Below are 27,551 nucleotides of genomic sequence, written 5' to 3' on the forward strand. Positions count from 1 at the left end.
TATAACCTAATGGTTAAGGAGCCCTGAGCGGCTATGTTGGTGAAGCGTCCAACTCTTGATTTCGGCTCAGGTCATGATCTCAGGGTCATGAGCTTGAGCCCTGAAATGGGTTCTGCACTGGGTGTGGAGCTGCTTGGGATTCTCGCTCTCTCTCCCTCTAAAAAAATAAAATAAAATAAAATAAAATAAAATAAGACCTAATGCTCAAATGCACACACACATTAAATGAACAACTCAGGGGGCGTTTACCCATGTGTGCACCGAGAGCAGAAGCTACAGCGCTTGCAAAGATGCCCCACTCTCCGTCATCCCCTCCTGCCCGTTAACCGTTAATCTGACCCCTCTCCCGACAGGTTAGTTTTCCTTGTTCTAGAATGTCAGAGAAGAAACTATATAGCCCAGTGTCTCTTGTTTGCAGCTTTGTTCGCTCAGTGCTGTGCCCCCATGTTCACTGCTCTTGGCTGCCGACGAGCGGCCTTCATCTGTTCTCCTGCTGACGGGCTTCTGGGCCATCTCCAGCCGTTGGTTACACGAATGGAGCTGCTGTGCACGTTCTCATCCCCAGATTTCACAGTACATTCCCTGGTGTATCTTGGGGTGCAGCTGCTCGGTTGTGGAAGGACAGAAGTTTCTCCTCCACACGACTCTGAAGGGCCTTCCACCAGCCTCTCAGCCGACAGACTCGGTTTCCTCTCTAAGAAGAGTCCCGGAGCGCGCTGGTCATGTAATTACACGTCCCCATCTCGTTACCATGGCATGACTGTGGCTGGAACTAATCCGGAGAGGAGGACAAGGAGAAGGCGGCGTGTTAACTGTTGGGATGAAGCCATTCCGACAGGGCTGAGGGCCAGGGGGTTGCCCGGAGCTTATTAACGATGCCCCATGCTTGTCTGTCTGTCTGCACAGTGCAACAGCATGAACGGACTCAGGAATGATGTGACGTGTTCCCGGAAGAGTGTTCGTTTCTGGAGGGACTACAGATGTCGATAGCTGGAAACTCCAGACTCACTAATAAATACCGTGCAGGACGCTATCTCCCAACATAAGTGTAACCAGAGCAGCCGAAGACACACAGCCCGCAAACCCTTCCTCTCTCCCTTTCAGGCCAGAGTTTAGCAAGAAACTAGCTCAGTGAGTCTGAGTTATCTCCACGTAGGAACTCAACCCTTCTAGCTCAGGGTTTTTTAAGCTTTCTGTGACAAAGTTACATTTTTTTTTTCCTTAATGTTTGAGCCAGCACAGACTAGCACTTCTGGGAAACACAACAGAACTGTGTTTGGAGGATGTGATGATGTCCAGCTGCCGTCCGCATACTGGATGCTTACCCTAGACCTCCGTACCCACCTCGTGGACGGGCGGTAAAGCCTGTGGACTAGAGCTCGTGTCCCGACCGTGCTGGCAGAGCACTGTGGCCCGCCTGTTCCCTGGCCAGGAAGCTCTGCTCCGAACACTAGCATTGTGCTGCTGTGTGCTGTTCGCCCCCACAACGTCCCTGCTGACTCAGTCCACGTCCAGATCTCCTGGACGACATGCCCTGGTGTGCCCGCCCGTGCCAACCCGCATGCACCTGCCTCTCTGTGAAAAAGGGAGCATGGGGCAGTGGGCGTCTTGCTGCTTCTCGGCCCATAATTCCCTGATAAATTTCCTTTTACTTTTGCTCGTGTCCCAAGAAGAGCATGTGCTTTAAAATTTGCCCAGGCACCCCATATAGGGAGTTTAAATGCACAGATATTGATATCTATACATCTCACCCTGGTTTCTACCTACCTATCCATATTTGTGGGGTCTATTTCACTGGCCTTCCTGAGCCTGGAGCAATTTTGGTGTGGTTCTGCGACCTTGGAGACTTGGCTTTCCTTCTGCTGCCTTCACTGTCTCCTTTCCCAGCAAGGTCAAGTTTGTGGGTTCTAGCTCCTAGACTTCTCCACCAGCAGAGCTCCCGGAACATGGGGCGCACGCAGCAGGGACAGACATTATAAAGAGCCCCATGAGAGGCTACCATGGGTCCCTTCTATCTTACTTTAATTAGCGTGGATAACATCTCGTGCACACTAACCCACTCACGGCAGCAAGCACCCCATCAGTGTCTTGGGGATTTGGCTCATTAAAGAGCAAAATATGCCAGCCCCGTCGGCACGGTGGGTGAACAGTATGGAAATAATCACATTACAATACGTACGCATTTGGCAGGAATGTATATTAGGTATTGAATTAGCATGCCTCGAATTAACACAGGCTTCTACTCTAATACATTTTTCAAGAGTCTGATAAGATGAGCCAGAGTAGAGAGTTTTTTATCTGTATTAGTAGCACTAAAATTTTAAATGAACAAAGAGCTTTTCTCTTCATTATTAGCACCAGGCAGTTACAAACGAGGGCCAAGCTCTACATGAAAGGACATGTCATTAGTGCTAACAGATCTGTCACTGGAGCGCCAAGATGTGTCCCTAGGAGGCTGTCAGAGCTGCGGTGACTTGGGGTGTGTGATGCCCTGCATTTGGGGGACACCATCTACGGGACTCCTGTGCCGCCCAGACAAACTCAGTCACTTCGGGGAGACATTCAGAGGGAAAACATTTGGTGCCAAGGACCGGTGGACCTGCCCATCAGTCACGCAGGTTGGGAGAGACAGATTCATAAAATAGATGAACGCGTTTGCTTCAAGGCTTTCCTCCTGGACTCATGCTAACTGCACCAAAGCACACATTTCCTTGATTAAATTTCTGATATTTCCAATCACTCACATCCAAAGAGCTCTTCTTCTCCTCACCTTAGATCTTTCAGAGCGAGACTGGAGCCCATTGCGGAATGCGGTACCCACAGAAGTTCCTTGCCTCCCTGTGCCAAATGCCTCTCCACCCCCAAATCCAAAGCAGCCTGGGGCAGTAGACACTCATCACATCCCAGCGGTCGAGACTCACAGTCATCACGTGGGGTGGGGGTGGGGGACTTGGCAGGTGCCGGTGGCTTCTGGCGGGTCCAGAAGCTTTCCCAAGAGCCACATTTCGGTCTTTACTCCCATACACAGGAAAGGAGATAAACCAAATGCACAAGAAAATCTGCCATTTAAGGACATAAAAAAAACCCGCTCTCCAGGCATTTGCTAACTATTGGGGCTTTTGAAAACACTTCTATTTTACCCTTGGTTTGGGGACAGGCTGAAAGCAGAAGGCCACAGAAACACGACCTCCAGCCAAGAAACTACAACTACAGCGAAACAAACATTTTGCGTACTTGGTGCATTGAGGTGTTGAGTTCAGGTGTCCGGCTGACCCAGGGGGCGATCAAGGCTGCTGACACCTCCTGTGTCCTGCATCTGCGTCCTCACCTACCTTGCAACTGAGGGGGCGGCTGGTGCCGTCAGCTGCGTGCAGGTGCAGCCTGCCAGCACCTCACCTGACTCCTGTCCTGAGGTTTCTCCATGGGCACCTGGAAGAAGCGGCTTGGAGGGTGACCACCTGCCCTGGGTTGCCAGGACTGCACAGCTCCCTGGGACATGGGACCTTCAGCACTAAATCTGGGGTAACCGTGGGCAAGCTGGGACAGCTGGCACCCTTCTACTCAGCCCTCTGCACACAGGTGCATGCTTGCAAGTGCAGGTAGCTGGCACCCGCGAGCCGTGGGGAACGGGAGCTGTGGACAGCACTCCCCTCCTCGGAAGTGCTCTGCAGACCTCCTCCATAGGCTCTGAGCAGCTCTGAGCTCCTGCCCACAGCTGATGGATGAATGGATCCTTCCCTCCTTCTCTGCTTTGTCCCTCCTAGTCTCCTAAGCCTGCTCCTTGGGATTGCTTTCCAAAAAGATGTACCTGCATTGGAGGGGGGGGTGTGTGTCTGTGTGTGCAGAAACCAGAAAGACCCACTTTCTGAACTATTTTTTTGTGCACTGTAGTGGTTGCTGGGATGTGGGTGCAGAGACTAAGCCCCTAGCTCAACTCTTGGCCACTCTGAAGAGCCATACCAGCCCCAGAGCTCCGTGGGGTCTGCTGAGCCCTCCTGGGGGCCTTCGCTGTTCTCCGAGTCTCCCCCTGCCTCCCCCTTCCTCTGCCCCTTCCCTCCTGCAGGTGTGGATCCCCACAGGATACCCTGCCTGCTGACCTGCACCTTGGCTCTTCCTCATGGGGGCCGAGCCTGCTGCAAGCACTTTCTAGATACTTAGGGTACAGCTGCTAACACAACAAAGCCTGTCCTCAGGGGACTCGAGTTCTGAAGAAGCCTGTGGACAAGAATCAAAGAGGCAAGCCAGTGGAGAATGTGGGATCTGGGGGTGAGGCACACTACGAAGGACAGAAACGCAGGGTAAGGGACAGAGAGGGAAGGGGCGCTCTTCTAGACAGGGTGGTCGAGAAGGTGTCCTGGAGGGGTCAGGGGCTAGGCTCTCCGGAACCAGCAAGCGTTCATGTCCATGGATGGCTGCACACAAGAGACATTTGTGGGAACCACACACCTCTGGGAGCTGTTTTGGAGGTGGACTAAAATGTCCCTACTTAGCCCACGAGATGTGGTTCTCACCCCTTGGAATCATCGCAGGGGAGGGGGCGTTGAAAATGCTAATTCCCAGGACCCCCAGAACCAGGGGTCTGAATCACCCAGACAGTGGTGAGGCCGGGGCACCTGCGTTCACCAGCTTTCTGGGTGTTTTGACATGCGGTCAGGTGGACACCAGCCAACCACACCCTCGGGTTGATCTACGTGGGACAGCAGGACATTCAGGTAACAAAGAGATCGAATGGAAAAAAACCATAAAGCACACCGTGTCCTCTGTGTGCAATCATGCATGTCTGCAGTCCCGTGTGGCCCCTGTATGAGCCTGTGTGTGCACCCCCACATTGAGCCCCAAAGGAAGAGGGAGTCCACGCTCCAGCACATAGTCCTGATCTGCAGTCGAAGCACTCACCTACCAGAAACTCCCCTAGGAAATCGCATGTTGCTACAGGGCATCAAAACCACACGTGTTCAAAATACGTTTTGTACGATGTTGAAATAACCCACGAAAGGACGTCCTAGCAAGGCTGTCCTGCTGGTGGCGCCTCTCCGAGCTTCGTGGGGCCGTCGGAGGATGAAAAGAAGAAAGATGCCAGAAAGTCAGTCAAGAGAGACAAAGACCCTGTGACCCAATCTGGGATGGGGACAAGGCCAAGAGAGCTGTGGGCCAGAGGCAGAGTGTGGGACACATTCCGTGGTCCCGTGTGACAATGTGGCATAGGACAAAGCCTTTGGAAGTTCACCGCGATGAGTTCACGGCCATGGCTACTGTCTCTGGAGACTGAAGCTGTGTGCGGCCCCCTACCCCTGGGCTGGCTGAGCTGGCTTGGAGCACAGAGTTCAGGTGACAGTCACCATAAGCACTGAGGGGTGGTGGGCGCCACAGGTGCCGGTACATGAACAAATCCCACCTTCAGAAAACTAAGACTTTATGACATCCTCAAACCCTCCAAAACCATGAAGAAGGGACCACCAACCGAAGCCCACAGTGTAATGCTTATAGCCTTCTAAGCATCCTTCCCTGAGCACAGTTACCACTGTGCCTGGAACACGTTCTCGCCACCCGGTTCCCTCTCGGTGCGTGCCACCTTCGCACTGGAAACTTCCTTGAAAGAACCAAAATTAAACGCAAATATTTTCTTAGTACTCCCAAACTTCTACAGGAGGGCAAACGCTGAATGCTCAGCTAGGCTTCGCTCGAACAATTGCAAATCCAGCCACCCCAAATTGTTGAAGGTGAGACTGCAGCATTCAGGGCAAAAGCAATTATCCTCTGTTTGCAGAAGAGTTAGACTCCGCATTTTATCTTACACTTTCACGGCCACGTTTATTTGCAATAAGTGATTTTAAGAGCATTTTTAAGAAAAAGAAAAGCTGGTGTCATCAGTTGCTTTAAAAAGAAAAAAATGAAAAATGATATGTTTGCCAGGAATTTGCAAAATAGCTGGAAAAATCTATGTATATAACCGTGTATACACATATCATACATAAAATAACTATACTGTGAGTTATATATAATACATATAATTACATACTATGACTTATAATGTAACTATTCACAACATATAATATGATACATCTTATATATATTCATATATCGTGTGTATGTGTGTACATATACACACATACAGATATATGTCCTAAATTTAGGAGGAAGTTCCTATATATATAATAAGTTCCTAAATATATAATAAGTTCCTATATACATAGTAAGTCCCTAAATGTAGGAGAAAGATTCTATCTTGAAATAGCAATGTAGTCCTTACAACTAGCAGAATTTTTAAGAAGTTCAGTTATGGGTCACTGTCTCTCTGGTAAATTAAAAGCAACAATTTCTGTTTCGTACGGCTCCACAACTCTGGATCTCATACAGTGTCCATGCTGAGACCTCTCTCCCCCCCACCAGCTTCTGTCCCTCACCTGCTTCTCTCCCCTACCTGCTTCTCTCTGCCTCACCTGCTTCTCTCCCCCGCCTGTTTCTCTTTCTCTCTTGCCGGCTTCTCTCGTCTCCCTCCTTCTACCCGCCACCCCCTCCCCATGACTCAGGACTTGCTCCTCTCCTCCTACATCAATGTCTTCAGCTCAAGGTAATTCTTTTCCCTCACCTGGACAGGGCTGGGAATGATTTGGAGCCTTGCTGCTGGGCAGGCGATGTCCAAAGGACCTCAGGTACACTGTCTAATAGAGGCCACCTGACTAACGTATGAGATGACTCATAATTACTCCCGCTTCATAGTTAGAAAGCAGAAACACCAGCGGAAAACCTGTGCAGTGATCCGCAGTAAGGAACAAGTGGGGTCCCGCTTCAAGGCTGGGCAGTCACCTCCAGAGCCTGACTCTTCCATGTTGGACACATGGTGGTACACAGACTTGGCAAAGCCTCTTCCCAGGGATGGGGGAGACTCCGGGGCTCAGCTGGTCGGACAGATGTGTTTGTTGCTAACAACCTGATGTTTGGTGACAGAGAGACTGGGTTTGAGACCCAGCATTACCTCTGTAAGGGGGTGATGCTGATCCCTTGAGCAAGGACCTAAATGACTCTTCACATGGCCTTGGCTTTGATCACCCTGCTTTTTTGGGGGGGACAGACCTCATCCCCTCGCTGCACTGGGGCATGTCTTAGGCTAGGTCAATCGCAGCCCCTGGCCACAGTGACCAGTCCAAGGCTGTGTCCCAAACCAAAGCTGGGCCAATCAGAACCCTGGCCTGATATTTTTTTTTCAAATTCAAGTCTGTGAAGAGACATTCTTTCCTCCTCTCTTGTCACAGGGACGTGTGGAAGAAATAAAAGGAATTCCTCAGAGCCGTGCTCCCATGGCCATGGGAAAAGCCTGTTGGATATGGAGGGAGTCATGTGAACAGATCGGAAACACCAGCGAGGCAGAGAGATTATAGACCAAGGGAAGTTACTCAGCCTTTTCTTGTCTCTCATGACCTTGAGAGTTTGGGGAGCACTATTCAGTTATTTGGTAGAATGTCCCTTGATGCAGAGATACCCGGTGTTTTCAAGGTTAAGTGGAAGTTGTGCATTTGGGGGAAGAGATGATGTGAGTTTTTTAGTGCCTTATATCAGGGGTACATTACTACTACTTTGAAACTGTATTTGAAAAGCTTATAGCTCTAATTTATAAATTATACATGAAAACTCATCATCACCACCATCATCCCTTCACTATCATCACCATCATCATCTTCATCATCACCATCACCATCACCATCATCATTGCCATCACCACCAGCATCATCACCATGATCACCACCATCATCACCATCACCATCATTACTATCACTACCATAATCATCATAACCATTGTCTTTATCATCATCATCATCACCATCATCACCACTATCATCACCATCACCACCAACATCATCATCGCCATCACCACCATCATCATCACCATGATCATCATCATCATCACCATGATCACCACCATTGTCACCATCAACAACATCACCATCATCACCATCATCATCATAACCACCATCACCATCATCATAACCATCTTTATCATCATCATCATCACCATCATCTTTTATGATTGCCAACCATGTGCCAGTACTGTGTGAATTACTTCATACTGACTCACTAACCCCCATGGAAATCTTATATGATAGGTGCTAATATTATCCCTATTTACCAAATGAGAAATCCAGGGTCAGGGAGACTAAGAAACTTGTCCAAGTTCACATCAGAAGTAAGTGGTTAAGTTAGAACTTGAATCTAAGACCTAGTGATAGCATATCCCATATTATATTCACCCTTTCTTGAATCTGACATTCCCCTCTGTCTGCCAAGAGTTCAGTGCTGAAATACATCTACCTTTCCAAATTCCCTTGAAGATAGTATAGGCTATCTGATACTCTGGGGACAAGAGGAAATAAGGTGATGGGTCCTAGAAATGTTTTTCTTTCCTGATATAGTTTATGCCCCTTCCTGCTTCAGTCTTGTTCCCACTTGGAATGCAGACCTGTGGCTGGAGGTGTTGCAGCAATTTTGCAACCATAAGGCAACAGACATGAGCAAGAAAGTCATTCTACTTCCGAGTATTTACCTGAAGAAAACAAAAACACAAATTCCAAAAAAGATATGCACCCTGATGTTTATGGCAGCATTATGTATAGGAGCCAAGATATGGAAGCAGCCCAGATATCCATCAAGAGATGAATGGCTAAAGGAGATGCAGTGTGGTGTGTGTGCCACACAGTACACACAAAACACCTGAATGATTAAAGAAACAAACAAACAGCAACAAAAAAGAAGACTCATAAATACGGAGAACAAACTAGGGTTGCCAGAGGGGAGGAAGACAGAGGGAAGCAAAACAGGTGAAGGGCATTCAGAGGTACAAATTAATATAATATTAGATGTCAAGTATGGTTCGATTTAAACCAAAAAAATTCTAAAAACGGCTCCCCGGTGATGATGCGGAGAGCCCGCAGTGTCTCTGGGTCCTTGTCGTGCGTCACGAATAAGACACTGTCTGTGCTCATGTGGACTTTGCTATTATCAGATGCCTGTGATTTTCTGCCATGCCTGGTCCTAATTGACCCCCAAGCACAAACACAGCTTCCTTCTGTTTAACGTTGGATATTTCCTAAACCGTTTTCTAAAATGTTTGGTTTTATTTGGGAGTCACTGGTTCACCTGACGGTGGAGAGACGGAAACATGAATAAATGAGTTACGTGTGATCTAGAGTCAAGCCCTGCCCTGGCGGACAAGCAACTTGTCAGGTCACCCCGCTGTTGGCTTGTGAAACGGGGGATCAGAGCTGCCAGATAGTCCATTTCCTAGGAGAAGCTAGAAATCCCATTTTTCCATGCAAAATTTAATTTGCAAATCTAATTGCATTGCCATTCCAGACTGTGAAATCTCGGCCAGAATTCGAAAACTTTCAGGTCAAACACCATGTGTGTAGGACCCAAGGACCTCCAGTTTGCAACCTCTGACTCAGAACAAAAAGCTCACTTTGTGACATTTGTTTACCTGAGGGATAGGAGACAAAGGGGATGTTGCAAGGAAGCAGGCTGGAACGTCTCGATCTTTGAACCGGCAATAAAAATGGACAGCAAAAACAAGTTGACAAATAGTATCTTCTCCCATTGCCATCTTTCTTCAACGAGGAGGCTGCAGAGCATGAAATATGGTGACAAGGAAGCCCATTCTTCCAGCCTCTGCCGGGTCTCTGATGGTAGCCCCACGCCAGTGACCCCGCCTTTCTTCTGATGACAAACGGCTGCCTGCAGACTCAGCCTTGGCACGCTGACACCCAGGGCTGGAGGCAGCACTCCGGACAAACTATTTTAGCAAGAGCACACTGAAATCCTCCCCTGGTGCAAACTCTGATTTTTTTTTTTTTTTTTGGTATTATTATTTAAAGCCTGGAGGGAGGAAGAAAGACCAGTCCCAGTTTACAGTTAGGAAAATAGAGAGGGAAAAAAAAAACAACAAACCAATACTCCAAGGTCCTGCAGGAGGAAGTACGATGTTGCCTGGAGCCAGCGATGGGTTGTCTGCATCTCAGATCCTTTCTGGTTCCAAAAAAGGTATGCGTGTGCGTGCGTGTGTGTGTGCACATGTGCACACGTGTGCATACGCTGGGGGCTATGAATGGTTTCCAGAAGCTATCACATGAATTGCCTGTTTTGAGACTATTCAAAAACCAGCACGGCATGGTGAGAATGGCCATCTAATCAGACCCCAGCCGCAGACCAGTCCCGTGGGCCAGCCAGCGCAGTCCTTCTGAGTATCACCTGCTAAGGGCAGCAGGAGGGAAAGGAAGCCCATTTCCCCCACTGACTGCCCTGGCCACGGTACTTAACAAATGAGAACACATTCCCAGTCTTGTCACTGCCATCGAACCACCGCCGGGCCAGATACACAGCTGAGGGCTCTGCTGGCTTCAAGCATCTGTCTCAGTAATACATCTTAAAGTCGGCAGAGAAACTTGCATTTTCAAACTTGCCGTGAACGTCCCCTCTTTTGTGGATTCGCGTGCTATTCACGGGAGGCACACCCACAGATGGTTTGGGGATGGTCTGGGATCGTGTGACCACCACCACACTGAGACATGGGACGGCCTCTCACCCTACAGGCACTCAGCTATCTTCATATTTGACTTCCTTTCCCCACCACGGACCATGGATAACGACTCATTTGCTTTCCGCCATTGTAATCTTTTTTTCCAGAATTTCATAAAAACGGAATCTTCTGTAATCTTTCATGCTTGCTTCTTTCTGGTGGCACAATGCTTTTGAGATGTATCCGTTATCATTGAATGTATCAACGGCTTGCTCAGCTTGATGGCTCGGAAGCTTTCTCTTGTACGCGAATGTCACAATTGGCTTATCCATTCATCACGTCCTGGACATCTGGACTGCTTCCAGGATTTTGGCTTTTATGAATAATATCACAAACTCTGAATTTGGGCATGATTTTTAGCACTGCACATCACATGGGTGACCTCGCAAATCTTAGTTTGAAATACATGGAAGTGGAGAAATGGAAATGACCTTGCTCCCATGGGCAGGTCACCGGCAATGCTAGAACTCCCTAGAACAGCCACAGGAAAGGTTTATGTGAACCTTTATGAACTCGGGTTTATGACCCGTCCCAGGGTCCGTGGCCGATGTCCTTAGGTGGGAAATCATTCATTCATCCAACAAATGTTTTTTGAGCCCTTTGTATGTCAGTCCCCCTTCCAGAACTTGGAAACGCTTTTGTGAATTAGTCTTTGCTCTTTCGGACATTACAGTTTAAAAGGGAGGTGGCATGGCAGGTACGTGATGTGAGGGAAATAAATGACAGGGATTGTTTTCGGTGATTGTATATATGATGAAGAAATTAAAACGGTGCACAAGGGTGAGGACTTGTTTGGGTCAAGTGAGGAAGGGAGGGCTGCTGGAGGGTGTCAGCAGGACAAACAGCACTGGCTTGGTGAATTCAATGGACAACTGTCTTTAGACGTAATTGAAACGATCCACCATTGCCTAGAACAGTGGTTGAAAAAAAAAGCTTATATTAGTCTGCGGTCTACAGACCCTCAAAACAGGTAAAATGTTCCTGGAAGAGACAAGGTTGTTTAAAATAATGATTAGCCAGAAGCAATAACTGGACATTTTCTCCTAAGTGGACAAAATGTGACTATAAATTAAAAGCTCTTGTGCAGTTAGTCATGCATTTGTGGACCATGTTGGAAGGCACCCCCAAATTTCCTGGCCCCGTCTTCAATATACTATCACATGCTTCTATGTCTTCAGCCGCAGCTGACAGCATCTCTGAAGGTCCGTGTTGATGAGAAACACTGTGCCCTCCCCAGAGAAATAATCCGGTGAACCAGGGGTAATGCACCCATGGTATTGGCTCTGATTTACAGTCAGGGGAGCCCGTGGATTGATTACAGTGCTGGTTCCCTGTGTGTCTTGTCAAGAACACTTATGAGCATCTCATAGATGAGGTTCTGATTCCCACTGAATGTTTAGAAATGTATAGTTTTAAGTGTGCAATCGGTATTTAAATCTAATTGAAACAAACACATAACATTTGTTACACTCAAAATTTTAAGCTTATTTCTAGGCGGTGTAGCCTCTGACCATTTAGAGAAATGTTCATTGTTTAAAGATGGAGAAACTGGACAGGAGATACAATGCAGGTTTGTGCCGCTTTCTAATGGCAAAGGTGCAATCGGGAAACGGTTCTATGGCTTTCCTTGGTTTCCCTGATCACAAGGATTCTCCGGCAAACACGCTCATTTTGGTGTAAGACTTTTTCTGAGTGCACCAGCTCATTTCCAGGATCAGGTGTGATTGGACAGAGTCGGGTCCCACTCTCAGCCCTCTCCCGGTCGTGATCAAAATGCTAAATCCTGTTCTGCAGTTCTCCAGCCAGAGGGGGTCTGAGTGGCCCCATTCCAGCCACCAGCACAAATGGGATTATGTCCCCAAGGAAGCTAAACCCAAGGGGGACCGCTAGGAAGAACCATCAACCGTATACATATAGAAGCCACAGAAAAAAGGAGTGATGTTGCAGTTCCGAGTTCTGGGCTCCAGGCAGCACAGGAAACATGCGGATGAAAAGCCTTTTCATTGAATACCTCTGCTTTGACATTGTTCTTCCTTTTCTCCTAAAGATCACTGCCGTTTGAGAACTCGGAACGGAAGTGAGCAGGGGACCCACGGAGGGGCACGAACGATTCTCCCCACTTTGAACTCCCGGGGGAGACTCCCTGCACCATTCATGGGACGGTTAATTGGGGCCGTCTTGTGACAGCTGGGCAGATGCCCTGATTTATTATTTAACATTTCTCTGCTGGACCTTTAAGTCCCCTGGTGGTTGATCAGTGGCCTGAGGGCCAAGATAATATCTTCATGCTTCTCTTGGTATCCTCCCTCCCTCTGAATAGAGGTTTCCCTGCAGATTCTCAGTTAATAAAGAAGAAAGGTGGAAACAGGGGAAGAAGAAGGGGAGGGGCGGCCAGGGTGGGATGAGCCAGGGTGAAGGGCAAGCCTCAAAACTCAGGAACAGGCAAATCACAGAAGATGGGATCGTGAGCTTATCCCTCTGGGGCGGAGGTTAAGCAAATGGCCCCTTGCCAATCAGTCATGTCCCCAATATCCAGACCCCCTGGGCAATTCCTTCCGACATCACCCTTCAGCTTCATGTCAAAACGATGATGTTCCAGATCGCTCTGGCCAACGTGACATCAGTGGTCACCGCACAGAGGCTTGGAAGCCGCTGGAAGCCCTGTGCAGCCAAGGAAGAAGCCTTGCGCAGGAGAACCAAGGCCCCGGCTGACTGCCAGACCTGTGAGTGAGGCGTCCGGGACCATCCGGCCCCACCAGACCATGCAGATGGCGGCTGCTGGTGCGATGGCAGCGGAGGCTGGCCTAGACTGCAGGATGTTAAGCCACTCAGGAAGAGTTCTTCACGCAGTAATAGGTAACCGGTACTCTAGCGGTAACTACGGCAAAATGTGTGTGTGTGTGTGTGTGTGTGTGTGTGTGTGTGTGTATCAAGTGCATCTATAAGTTATTTGCGCATATTCTACATCTCGTACATCTATCAGCTGGCGCCCAGCCTATGTGTGTGTAACCCCACGTGACCAAAAGTTACAGAACACAGACTTCCTTCTCCTTTGTGTGCGATACAAGGGAATACTTTCTCCTCCTTTCTCATTTCATCCCATTCTTTCTCGTGTTCCCTCTTTTTTCCCTCCCTAATTCTAGTTAATAATCCACTAAATTAATTTCACGACTCATGGATGCCTTGTTATTCACATTTAGAAATTCCCTGGTCTAGAGAATATACTTTCAACACGGGTGGGGGGGCGGGGAGGGAGCGCAGCAGGGATGGGCTTCAAGGGGCTGTTCCTTGAGTTTATATACGACGACTCTGTGCAAGTGCACATGTGGGTTTCCCCGGAGCGGGCCCCAGACTTGTGTCGGACTGGAAGAACCAACCATCGACACGGAGTCGCTCAGCAGTCTTTGGCCGGGTGCGTCATCCAAGGTCACAGGTCACCACGTGGAAGGAGATAGCCCTGCATCTCTGTTTCTGAAAGTGGGCTGTGGATTTGCAGCCCACAACCCACCGGACATTCCCATCTGGATAACCTAAAGGCACCCTGAACTTACAGGCTTCCAAAATTTTTTGATGTGTTTGTTACCCATGCCTTCTGCAAATCCCAGCTCCCCCTGCCGTCTTCCCCACCGGAAGACTGGGAAGTCACTCCTGATGCTTCTTCCTCACCCGGACTATGTGGATTCCGCGGATTCTGCTAGATAGCCTGCAAATCCTTCCTTCCTAACTAGTCTCTTGGCAACTGCCCTAGTTTCAATCATTATCTATTCCTCATCTACTTCCCGGATGGTCACCAGCCTTCCCTTGGGTTCCCCACATGGGTTTGCATCTGTCGGGTCCATATCTGACTACGGCCACCAGTGTGGTCTTTGAAAATTACAGACGTCAGGACATCGCTCTGCTCTTTGGACATTCATGAATTCCTGGGACACTGTCCACGCGACAGGACAAGTCACAGAAACTCCCTCGCGTGGGTGAACGGCACTTCATGACCAGCCCCAGCACTCCTGTCCAGCTTGGACCAGGCCACGCCCCCTCACACTGTGGTCTGCGGCAACATGCCCCTCCACGTGCCCCGTCTCAAACCTTTGCACACTTCCCCTGGGTGTTCTTCTATGGCAAACGTCTATGCATTCTCCGAACCTCAGCCTCTGTGCTGCCTTTCCTGGGAATAACGGCCGCCGGCGGCAGAGACGAGCGCTTGCTAAACCCACGACGCTCTGCCAATGGCCTCACGTGAGCAAGTTCTTCTGAGCCACAAATAGCCCTAGACGGCAGGTGCTCGTAGTGTCCCCAGTTTATAGATGGGGAAACTGAGGCCCAAAGGAATCATGAAATCACAGAGCTAACAACAGGGCACCGGCAAGACTCAAACACCCAAGCCGTCTGGCTTCTGAAGTCACCATTTTGTTGACTGAAAAATACTTTTTATTTGGAAATAATTGCGAACTTACGGAAAAGTTGCCAGAGTAAGACAGAGAATGCCTGTATGCTCTTCACCCAGATTTAGCTACTGCTCACGTTGTGCCCGTCTGCCATCATTTGTTCTATCTAGATATCTGTCCGTCCATCCATCCATCTTCCCATCCATTCATCATCGATGTATTTTATCTACCTGTCTGTCTACCTGTTTGTCTTCTGTCTGTCATCTCTGTACGTATCTATCATCTATCATCTCTGTATCCATCAGTCATCTATGTAGGTATGTACCAGTCTCGCTATCCATCCATCTATCATGTATGCATGTATCTATCATCTCTGTATCTATCGATCATCTATGCATGTATCTACCTATTTATCTACCCATTATCTATGTATCTGTTATCTGCGTATGTACCTACCTCACTCTCTGTCTCTCTCTCTACCAGTCTATCTTTCCTTTCAGAACAACTGAGAGTAAATCACATGCATCATGGCCATGTACCCTCGGCCACTCCAGCACACGCTTCTCAAGAATACGGATACTTTCTGAAATAACGTCAGTGCAGTTACCGAGTTCAGGAAACTTTTAATTTAAATTGATTTAATCTTCTGTCCATATTCCAATTTTGCTAATTGACCCAAGAACATTTTTATAGATTTTCCTCCTTCCAGTATGAGATTCTGTCTTGGATTGGGGGTTGCCTTACATATCCTGTGTTTCTTTCATTTGGAACATTTCCTTGACCTTTTGTTCTATTTCAAAATATTGACATTTTTGAAGAATATTGCCAATTTTTTAATAGGATGTTCCCCGCTGCGGTCAGTCTCATAGTTTCCCTCTGATGAGAGAGCTCCATGCATCCCAGCTGGGATATCACAGAGGGGACGTGGCATCCACTCAGCATGTCATGTTGTGGGCCCTGGACAGCCACCCGCCCTTATGAGTGACATTAATTTTGATCATCTGATCAGGGCTGTCTGACTCCCCACGTGGCAACTGCTACTGTTTCCCTTGCACCTAACAAGCATTCTCTGGGAGACGCTTAAGTCACGAGTAACCCACTCCACCAAATACTCTCCTTGCCCTAGATCAATTTTTTTAAAGATTTTATTTGCGAGAGAGACAGAGAGAGTGAGAGAGACAGAACATGGGGGAGGGGCGGTCAGGGGGAGACCCAGACTCCCCGCTGAGCAGGGAGCCCAATGCCGGACTCGATCCCTGGACTCCAGGATCATGACCTGAGCCAAAGGCTGTCACTCAACCACGGAGCCTCTCAGGCGCCCCCCACCCTAGATTTAGCTTGAATTAAGGATCTCGCCTGGACCAACTTTAGCAGATGGTTCCAAAATCATGACCGCCCATCTCCGGCACTGTCCACATGCTCTCCAGGGAGCGCCGGCACAGATGCCATGACGCCCTTGGCACTCCCAGACACACCTAGGCATCCCTCACCCATATTCCCAAGCCACCGGACAGCGCTTGCTTGCTTGCCTGGCAATGGCTTGTTTTACCTATTTCATTACCAAACTCGTGGTTCGCTGAGGGCAAGCCCCCCATCTTTCCACCTGTGTATCCATGGCAGCTGTGAGAAGCCTGTCATAAAACCATCAGGAATATTTGTTTTCCAGTGAGATAAAATCATTGCCTAGTGTGGGGCACAGACTAATCCCCCCCACCCCAAAAGTTGACCTCACCCAGACCCTGGGGACCTGTGAATACGTCACTTTACACGGTCAAGGAGATTTGCTGGGTGTGATTAGGTTAGGGCCTGGAGGTGGGGATATTATCCTGGATGTCCTGCACGGGTCTAGGGTCATCACAAGGTCCTTCTAAGCGGGAGGCAGGGGGTCAGGGTCAGAGAAAGAGATCGGGAGGTAGGTACTCTGCTGCTGGTTTTGAAGACGGATGAAGGAGCCAAGAGCCAAGGAGCATGAGGCACTTCTAGAAGCTGCAGAAGGGCAGGCGTGGGATTCTCCCCCACAGCCTCTAGAAGGAACTGTCCATACCTGGATTTTAGACCCTAGAACCCGTTTCTGGACTTCTGCCCCCCAGAGTGGTACGAGAATAATTTCTGTTTCGAAAGCCCTTTATGTTTGTGGTAATTCCTTAGGGCACTAGTAAGACACTAGCTCTCTTGGTTCGGTGGGAAATGTTCTCCTCCCCCTCCCCGCTACTGGCAAGGTGAGAGAAGGTGTCCTCCTCGTGTGCATGGGGCACCCCTCACGCCCCCACTCTCCTCCCTCTGAGGGTTTCCTGCGCTGCCCACTGCCTTGCGAAGCTCTGGGTCCCAGCCTGGGTGGCCGCATTGTGGGCTGCCTCCCCTTTTGTCAGAAGGAAATGATTTTCTGCTGTGAGTCTCCCCAGACTACTCAAAAGGATCATTCGGAGAAACGCTGCCCCCAAAACCATGGGGCTCAGTTGTCTCTGTCCCTGAAACAAAAGCAGGGAGATGCTTGCCCCAGATTTCTGTGGCGACTCGGGGCTAAGATAAGGAAAAAACAAAAGCCGTTGGGCACCCTGGAGAAGAGCGGAGGGTGTGTGCTTCTGCCTTGCAGAAGGCATGTAAGTATCCCTGGTTTTAGGGTCCCTTTAAATTTGCAGGACTTGGAAGGCGAAGCAAAGGATAAAGAGAAGGGATATGGAAGGGGATGAGGACGTAATCTCACCTTTAAATTCCGCCTCATTTCCTCCAAGAACCGTGCACCAGGGCGGCACGACGTGCACGGCAGGGGTAGGAAGACAAATGAAGCAAACTCCCACGGGATCCATGGCCACTGCTCCCCTAGCAAGCAATCGGTTTCCCCAGTTTGTGAGCCTGGATGCTCATTGTTTTTTTCTTTTTTTTTTTCTTGGGGAAATAACCCCACGCTTTTCGTCAAAAGCCTAACGTATGCCCCGGGAGGAGCGGGGAGCAATGTCTGAGCTACTGATGTCATTTTCCTGCAGACCTAACACTGGCACAGCAGCAGGCAGGGAGCCGTGACCCCCACCGAGGGGTTCCGCCCACAGGACAGCTGGAGCCCAGAGCAAGTCCCCAGGGCTTGGGCCATGTGGGTCCCACTCGCAGCGGTGCCGTGTGATGGACGCACGACCTCGTGATCTCCACGTGTCCGTGGGGACAGGACCCACATTCACAATCTCATCTCCTCCCCGTCACCACCCTGGGAGGCCGGAGGCCTCACTGCCTTTTCAAAGATCAAGATGTCTGGACTTACAGGGGTGAGCATCATTGGCCGGGCGACAGGGTTGGTAGGCAGAGAGCAGAGGCTCTCCTGAGGCAGCGCAGGCTCCCGATGCCGGAAGTGTTGACGGGCCCCATCACGGAGGAGAAGGAACATATTGGAGCGATCCCTTCTCCTACACCTGCCCAGACGTTGTAATTGTGCACAACTCTAGGTGGCGGCCAAGGAGCGGGTTTGGAAGCTTGCTCTGAGGGCCAGTGTGCTCTGCATCTCCCTGGAGGGAGGAAGGACGGGCAGGAACACAGCCAGTCTCTCCTGGGCGCCTGGCTCACCTCCCAGGACAGGAGGTTGGTGACTTCCTCAGCTGGCAAGTGGAGCAGGAGGAACCAGGCTGCCCAGTGGGCTCTGCTGGGGTGTAAAGGGCACGACCCAACCTCTTCTGAAGTCAGACTGGGGCCACATGGCCAGGTTAGGCCACAAGGTCATGAGCACAAGTCACAGGTGCCAGGTTTGCAGCCCTCCTGGACCCCAGTGTCCGCAGCCTGAGCTGTCCTTGGAAACCACAAGGACACGGAATGTTGCAAAGGCAAGAAGGGGGATGGCAGGGCTTGCTTTCCACTGAGACACAGCACAGCCTACCCCAACCAGCACATCTAACGCTCTCACTCCTATCAGCTTTACCAAACATGATAAAGCTACCACTTTGATTTCTGTCTCTCTTCTGACTCTCATTTTTCAGCGGGTCCTAAATTCACCCTGGAGAGGAAGACAGGAGGATGATTTTTTTTTTTTTTTTTTTTTTTGCTTTACTCCCTTCTCCTCATTAGCCCACCTGCACGCCACACGCTCTCTCACGGGCCATTTTCCACGTAGGGCTCTGTGGCTCTGGGAAGGCGTAAGACTGGAGATATTACAAAGAGAATCGACGGCAGCATCTCTTTGAGGCTGGACGGCCTCCATCCGGAACGTGCTGGGCAGGGAGGAGCAGTCAGTCCTCTGGCTTCCCTCGATTACAGGGCGGGGCACGGAGAGCAGGGTTGGGTCAGTGGGAAACCGCCGGTGAACGCTCGCCAAGCCCTCAGGTGTGCCATGGACTGGGCACACGGCATTAGAAATTATTTCTATTAGTATTTTCAATGAACTATTCAGCTATTATCATTATCTTACAATTTATTATTTAGGCATCATTTCAATTAGTGCTTAGGAAAATCCCAAGAGATAGGTCCCCATTTTACAGAAGAGGAAATTGAGGCTCTGATGCGTGAGCGTGGGCTCCTAGTCACTGGTCTAGGCGAGCCCCCCAGGCACTGAGACTGGAGGGACTAAGCTCTGGGACTAGTCTTTGTTTCTTCTGTGCACCGTACAAGCTCCTCCCCAGGACAGGTGGTCGGCAGCCTTGGATGGAGATGGCCGAGAGGCAGGGTCTAGCTTCTGTGATCTCCCTGGGCACCCCCCTGTCCAGGGTCTCCCCGCTCTGGGAGCGCCGGCCTCGGGGTCCTGTCCCCTGGCCCCTGGCTGGTGGTCACCAGGGCTGCTGCAGCCCGTGCCCCGAGGCACTGTGGGGCGGTTGCTGTCCCTCGCAGAGTGCTCAGGGGCAGAGTACAGAGCGGCTTCCCAGGACAGGGGCACAGCATTTCTTGGGGGGGTCCCAGGCGCTCTCCTCATTTCTCAACTCTGCAGACTGTGCTGAGCAGCTGTTGTCGTCTCTAAGAGCCCATATCCCAAGTCAGGGAAAAGGCCACAGTCCCGACACATGGCCACGTCCATGTGCCCCTGCCACCGTAATGCCGGGCCAGAGGGGGTCTTTTGCGAGGTGACTGAGGCAGGTTTGTTTATCAGGATGTGTCCTTAAGGTTATGGGAAGGAAGTCAGGAGCACACTGTCCAGCCACTGGCTTTCCAAGGGGTGTGACTGTCCTTCTTGTGGATGAGATCACCAAGGAGCACAACCAAGTGGGAAGGGAAATGAGCCAGGCAGCCATGAGGGGCGGGGCGCCTGCCCCATGGTGTCTCCAACAGCAGCCCTGCATTGCTTCCCCACCTGCAAACCCCATCATGACACACCCACGTTCCGGGCATGACTCTGCTGCTCCACACCCGTACGGTCACCACCGTTGTCATCTAGAATATTTCTGCGCTAACTGTCACATGGGCACAGCTCTCCAGGGCCCCAAGGACTCCACCCAGCTCCGGGGCTGCCCCAACCCCTTCCTGGGACCCACAGGCCACACCCCACATACAACCCCTGAAGGGAAAGACACTCTCCACGTCTGCCGCCCGCCTCTGCCCTGGGTTTGCTGCGTCTCTGGCACCTCTGTTGAATATTTCTGTGTCCCCTGTCCAAACCCATGCGCCATTAATATGGTTCGTCATTTAACCCAAACCTTTGTAAACTCCAGCTTCGTGGGGGCAGAGGTACCTGAACGAACATGCTGGGGATTTACAAAAATGTACCGTGTGCAAGGATGCCCCGTCTCATTAATTATCGCATCTATCACCGCACGTGTTTATCTTCTAGGGGCAGGAATGCTCAGGTTCTGCTCCCAGCACATTTCCATTTTCCCATATGGCGTTACCGGCCGCGTGGCCCTCAGACCTCCTTCGTCTTTTGTACCTTTGGAATTAACTTGCTTTGAAATCAGTTCACTTTAAAAAGCAAACAACCAACACACTGCGTTGTGTGTGTTGCTCCTAGCCCAGGGAGCTCGCACGGGCTGGGGACTGTTCCCTGAGGTCCCATCTGTGTCAGAAGAGAATGGTCATCCACACTGCCGACAACCACACTGTGCACCAGCCAGCATTGAACAATGCAGAGCCCAAATGCGTCTCACCTTCAGTCTGCCTTTTAACCAGTGCCAGGGAGGGAGGCCGGGGCAACCGGGTTTGTGATCTCACCACTGCTCAGGGCCTCCTGCGCAGCAAGGCAGGGGCATGGAAGGTGCTGGAAAATCACCCCGGTTGGACTGGAAAGAGGTCCGGGCTCCTGTGTCAAGGCACTGTAAGTACGAGAGCCCGTTTGCCTGGACTGATAGCCATTTCAAGTTCTCCAACCAGTCTGGCAAGCGCGTGTTCCCTCTGGGAGGTGCAGGAGGTCTCCCAGAGAGACAGGGTTCCGGGGTGTCCAGGAGATGATCACAGATCCTGACACAGGCTCTCTTGGGTCTACAGCCATTCAGAAATGATTTCCTGGCGGTCTGACATCTCCCTCCTATTTGCTCCCCATCCTCTGCTCCGGGTCACAGATCTTTGCAGACTTCCAGGTGGGTTCAGTCACAGGACGGCACTGGGGGCAGGTGGGGTAGAGGACGGCGGTGCTGGGGGGACATCTGTGTCTGGCACCTCCAGCCGGATGTCCTGGGTTCTGGCGACAAAAGCTCTTCTGCTTGTCCCCAGACCACGAGGCATTTCTTGCTGCTGCTGCGACTGGTGTCTGAGCACCTCATGATCTCCCCTTTGCTCCTCCAACTCCACGACACTAATCCCACATACTAGAGTCCCCGCAGGGAGCTCCTCACTGTGCTTTCCGGGATCCTGACCGGACCTTGCTTAATGCCCCTCCTGGGCATCCAGCCCTGAACCAGGCACCTGGGACAGCAGGAGCTGCTGTCCGGGGCACGTAGAGTCCGAATCTGGTAAGATCAGAGGCTCCTGCCTAAACAAATGGAAATCGATGCTCTGTAGCTTTTGCTGTTTCCCCCGTGAGGCTGGATCTCGGTGCTGGGGTCACGGGGAAATGTCACAGCACCCGAGGCTCTGCTGTGAAAAGTGGAAGAGGAGCTGTGCATACAATCACTTCTACACCTGGCTTTCCTGCTTCTCACGACGACTCTCATGGGCTGGTTTTATGAGGCGTTTCCGTACTTTGAAAGAACTACAATAAATATTCCTCCTGAAAAGGAAATACATGCCTTTTGGGGTGTGTGGATCAGAGGGAAGGTGTCTTTTCGAAGAACCTTAGACTCCGCTGGTTGGGCCACCCCAATAGAAAGACAAGGGGATCCTGGGGCCCCTCATTTGAGCTGGGGATCGGTGATGAATGCAGAAGCATCAGATGCAGGTTACAGGGATGACTTTGGGCGGCTGGTGGTCCTGTGCCTTCTCCTGTGTGCCCAGGGCCGGCAGGGGGCACAAGGGGGTACACGCCCCCCCGTGATACTAGCAGGTGGGACATGACACATCTCGGCGGACACTGCCGCCCACTCCAGACAAGACCATTCGGATCCTTTACAGAGTTTCTGGTTAGTCCTCCATCGTCAAAGTTTGCTTTGGAAATCGTCCCTAATCTTATGTTTAAGGTTCAAGACATAATGTTTCAATACCTCCTTGGGCACCTGACAGCAAGCGTGACAGGTCGCTGGTGGTCCACAGCCCACGTCTCGTGATGCCCTGGGGATGCAGTGTGGGGCAGGCATCACAGCACACGCCGGCAGGGACCAGCCTCCAGGGACACTCCCACCGGAGCGCTGCCCACCTCCTCGTGCTGAGAAACCGTGGGAAATATGCATTCGTTCCCCAAGTTTTGCAGTGTCTCTGAGTGAGCCAGGTTGAGAGGGTTATTCACAAATTCAACAAATTCGGACGCTTCAGCCCCGCCGTGATCCGACATTTGCAGGGTTGCGCAAAAGACAGGTCCCGCGGAAGGGTGCCGCTCCCTCCACACCCGGCCTCCTCAGTTCATTTAATGGCCGTCTGGATGAAAATCACAAATGGATAAATAAAACATAATATTTTAAAAAACGTAATGGTGATGATACTTATTACTGGGAAGGATCATATTGTTATAGGTCCGTTATAGGACCCGGTGACACCTGTGTCTGATTCCAAGACAGATGGCTGGTGCCATAAGCCATTTGTTTAAAGATTTATTTATTTATTAGAGAAGGGGAGAGAGAGAGAGAGAAAGAGAAAGAGAGAATGAGTGGGGGGCGGGAGAGCAGAGGGAGAGGAAGAGAGAGAAACTCAAGCAGATTCCCTGCTGAGCTCAGAGCCCAATGTGGGGCTCGATTCCAGGACCCTGAGACCATGACCTGAGCCAAAACCAAGAGTTGGATCTAGTCCATTGGTTCCAACAGGATGTTTGAAATGACCTCAGACCCAGATCATCTGGTGTGGCTTCTTGCTGCCAACTGCATTGAGAAAGTCATGTAGTTACTGGCCGCACACCCCACCAGAAGGACACATTCCCAGGGTGTGTCTGATGGCATTTCCACTTCTCTGGCCTTGCAGAGGGGAGATCGGGACCACACCGTGATGGACGGGCGATGATGTCACCTACCATCGCTCTCTCCCTCACACCAGCACACGTACAGAGAGCTGTTCTGTACGAAGCACGCACACTGATGACTCCTTACGAAGTGAAATATTTGCACAAATACAGGCGCAAGTAATTTCTTTTGTGCACAGAAAGCCGCTGATAAAGGAACCTGCTGACGTTCTGCGCGCACACTCCCGACCTGATCTGGCAGGCAATTTGCACCTGACTTCACAAGCTTCTCAGAGCTGGTGTAATCTGTACTCAATTTTATGCTACAAGGAGCTTGTGCATCTTTGATGGTGATTAGAGTTTTGTTTTCTTTACTGTTAGCTAGAAGTCTGGTTTGTTATAAAAGCATCCCGGGGCTCCTGTTGTAAGAGGTTTTATTAGAGAGCTACTTCTTTTGAAGGGTTGGAAACGTCCCACGTCGTTTTAATAAAACCCAATTTTCAGGGAGTCATCAGCATTCTTCCCCTCACCCTTTCCTCGGTCGTTAACAGAACATCATTATTTCCAGATTCCCTCGTCTCAGTAAGCTTGGATTTAATGCTCACGATCTGGCCACTCTGTGTGTTAACAGAGACATTCTAGATATAACACGAATATTATGATTTTCATCACCGTGTCTTACACTCAGTGGGCCTTGGTTGAGCCATCGATCTATTTGTATGAATCCTGAATATAATGCCAACCTAACGGAAACAACACGCACCCTCAGCTTCACAAGTGCAGAGGAGACACACGCGTTGTACAAAAACACGCTGGCAGATAGTAATGATACCCCGAAAACCGAGTGCTTGCTGAAAATACAATCCCAGACCATCTGGTCTTTGCAAGGCCTACATACTTTAAAACTGTAACGATTATTAAGAACATAAGGTAGTTTTCTTAATAATCACAATTAATCCTACATTTAAAATTTACAACATAGATAATCTCATCGCTTTCTGCTCGGCGGTTGTGAAACCACTTGCTAGACGGTGGTGCATCATCTGCTAGAGAGTGGGGGGTCCAGTCGGGGTGGGGGGAGATGTGTTTATGGACATACAGTTCGGTTTGGCTGGAGAAGTGCAATGGGACAGGTGCGTGGGGGCAGGGCAGGGCTGGAGAGGAAAGAAGTTGCGGGTCCCAGAGCTCCTGGGGATGGGAGAGGGGCAGGCAGGTGTCCATTTCAGAGACCATCGGGTATCTGGGGACCCACACCAGGCAGGAGTGCCCCTGGACTGTCCGGACGGATGGGGACACGGGCTCAGTGTTGTTGCCAGCAGGACAGAGTCCATCCACCATGATCTGGCTTCTAGTGGCTGATCCCCAGTGACTCCCATGAAGTGGGACCCAGGGGGCCTCACAGGGAGACTTCTGCAACTCCATTACAGCTGAATGTCCTCCTGGGCTCCCGGTCCCACTGCAGAGGCCACGAGCCCAGGGACCCATGTGGAACGGTGGGGTGCTGGCAGGGGTAGGGCCCGAGGTCAACACAGCTGCTGACCCTTCTCGGACTGGCCTGCTCTCTCGCAGATTTCCAGGGGTGCCTCGTTGATGGGTCACTGCTGGTGAGAACTCCTGTGCGGCCATCATTTTGACATTGCCTCCAGAGGCTGGCAGCTCGCAGCCGAGAGAGGCCACTTCCCAGTCCATAGCCAGGACACAGGTCCACATGTCCTGTACCCAGAGCTTGGGTGGCTAAGGCTCCTCTGGGTCCCTCAGCAGACGGTATTGGGGACAAAACCAAAGCCCATGGGAGCTGCAGCCGAGTCTGGGGCATGGTGCTCCTTCTGGATCATTGCTGGGACCACGGTGGCAAGTCTGGGTGGAGCTCCCCCTTCCAGCGGCTCTTCCCAGTCCTGCACAACCACCCACCTGGATCCCACGGGTCTCAGAGCGGCACATTTGTCTGGGGAATGCGGCCTGATTATTCTGGGGGGTGTCCACTGAGCCAGGGCCATTCTGCCATCTTGCTGACTCTTCTGATCGAGCAGGAATTCATTGCTGCCATTAGCGCCCCGGGTCGTTTTGGGGGAATACCGTCTTCCCCAAGTCCTCATGTCTCACAGATGCTGAGGCTGCACCTGGCTCCCCAGGTGGGCAGGACTCAGGCCTAGACCCCTGGATCATCACATGCTCTGGCTTGGGAATTGCTTTGGTGACAGGCACGTGACTGGGGCTTTGGCTGGGGTCCTGCGGAGAGGGACTCTCTAGAGCAGGAGCAAGAAGCTTGGAGCCACAGAGAGCCATGCGGTCCCTGTGAAGGAAGAGCCTGCTGGAGAAAGATGCCAATGTCGCGGAAGACGGACAGACAGAGACCGGGTCCTGACGACCCACCTGTACCCCAGCTGTCACCTGCGGACGCTCGGTGACACAAGCCAGTAATCCCCCTGCTTCCCTTTCTCAGGGGCAAGACTAAGTCACTGTCATAAAGGCTCTAAGTCCCTTGCAGCCAAGCCTTTGGACAGACACCATCTCTGTGGGTTTTGCCCTGACCACGCTATGTAGGTGGTAAACGTGTGTTGTGTGACGGAGAATCGGGATGCTGTCAACGACTAATACAGTAAGTTCCTTCAGCATCTCCCTCTCCCTGCTGTGTACATGCTGCTTCAGTCCCCGAATCCACGGGAGGCACGTTTCCACGAGTCACGGGAGCAGGGACCTGGTCCGGCTCTGGGTCGGGAGTCCAGGAAGAGAGCCGGCACGCCTCTGATCCTGTCTGCATTTATTCTGAACATGCTGGAAAAATCACCTTTACTCCTACTGCTTACACTAATCCCCAAGCTCAAACCAAAATCTGAGCTGGGGTGTGTAACCGAGCACCTGGGACTTCTAGAATAGCCTTCCAGCACCAAAATCCAGAACTTTCTGGTGAGCTAAGCTTTCTGCAGACAATTAGCCTCACAAGGGACTTATCTCAAGGAACTATCTCAGACAGCTGGGGGACATTTATAATAAATTCCTTGTATGTTAACAAAGCAAGTATGTAATATCTCATTTAGAAGCCGGTCCTTCCCGTGTTTCCAGTAATGCTGGAACCTCTTACACAACTATTAGTGAGTAAGAAGTAAGATAACACCCCCACCATTTCTCTTCAACTTCTAGAAAGCATCACTTCCCAGAGCTTGCTGGGAGTCATGCACAACTCTCAAGTTATCCTTGTATTTATCTGACCCTGTTGCAAAATGACACATTTTCCCCTCTGAGTTTCTGACATTTTTGGTGACTTCTGCCCAGCCCCTAACAATGCCAAAATCTCTTCAGAGGGAGCAAAAACTTTCAGCAAATTCTGAGAAGGACTTTCCCCCCTTTCCTTCACCGGCTCAAACTCCCTCCCACTCGATTGTGACGTCCTAAATGCCTGCATTGTAAATTGTTCTTTGCTTCTCTGCAGCGAGGGCCGATTCTCACCTGGGGGGCACAGAGCACACGCTGGCTGGCTTCTGCTCCCGCTGGGAGGCACTTGGGCCACTCGGGGCCGTGCCTGGCTTTGAGCACCAGCTGTCCTGCTAGGAAAGGCCAGCAGTGGTCCTGTCTCTGCACTCCTCCCTCTCCTGGAGCTCAGGGACTGGAACCTGTCCTCCCTCCTGATAAACAGTTGGAATAGACAGGAATCCCCTGAAATGCCCATCAATAAAAGACTAAGTAGATGATGATACATGATGCTTCGTAATGTTATGGAGTAGTCGAAAGGAATGAGGCAGTTCTATGCATATGCCAAGCTGTAGGACCTCCACGTTCAGCAGAAACGCCGGGTGCACGACAGCAGACACGTAGTGCCATGCTCTGTGCATCACCAAGGCGGGGATAGGTATGCAGACATCTTGAATACCCCTGGGACTTGAACTTGGATACCAATTACGGAAGCAGATGAGCGGGCACTGTCAGGCAGGATTACCTAATGTCATGTCATTAACGTTTTCGCGTGGGTCCCATAACCAGAATGCCTGGGTTCCCATCCTGCCTCCTCCACGTCTCAAGAGTCACCACACCAAGTGGTTCAACCTCGCCGTGCCTCAGTATGTTCATCTCTGTAATGGGGATAATATTAGTGCTTCCCTCCTACGGTTCTTGCAAGATTAAGTGAATTACTGTATGAACAGTGCCAGACTCAAATCAAGTGCCAAATGAGTGTTAATTATTG

General features: G+C 50.7%; 1 protein-coding gene across 1 annotated transcript in view; it reads right to left on the reverse strand.

Moving 5' to 3' along the window:
- TMEM132D (transmembrane protein 132D) overlaps positions 1 to 27,551 on the reverse strand; it is a 597,103-nt gene that overhangs the window by 41,179 nt on the left and 528,373 nt on the right. The gene's annotated exons all lie outside the window — the stretch shown is intronic.

This window comes from Meles meles, chromosome 12 (genome assembly GCF_922984935.1).
Source record: "Meles meles chromosome 12, mMelMel3.1 paternal haplotype, whole genome shotgun sequence".
Classification (NCBI taxonomy): Eukaryota; Metazoa; Chordata; class Mammalia; order Carnivora; family Mustelidae; genus Meles; species Meles meles.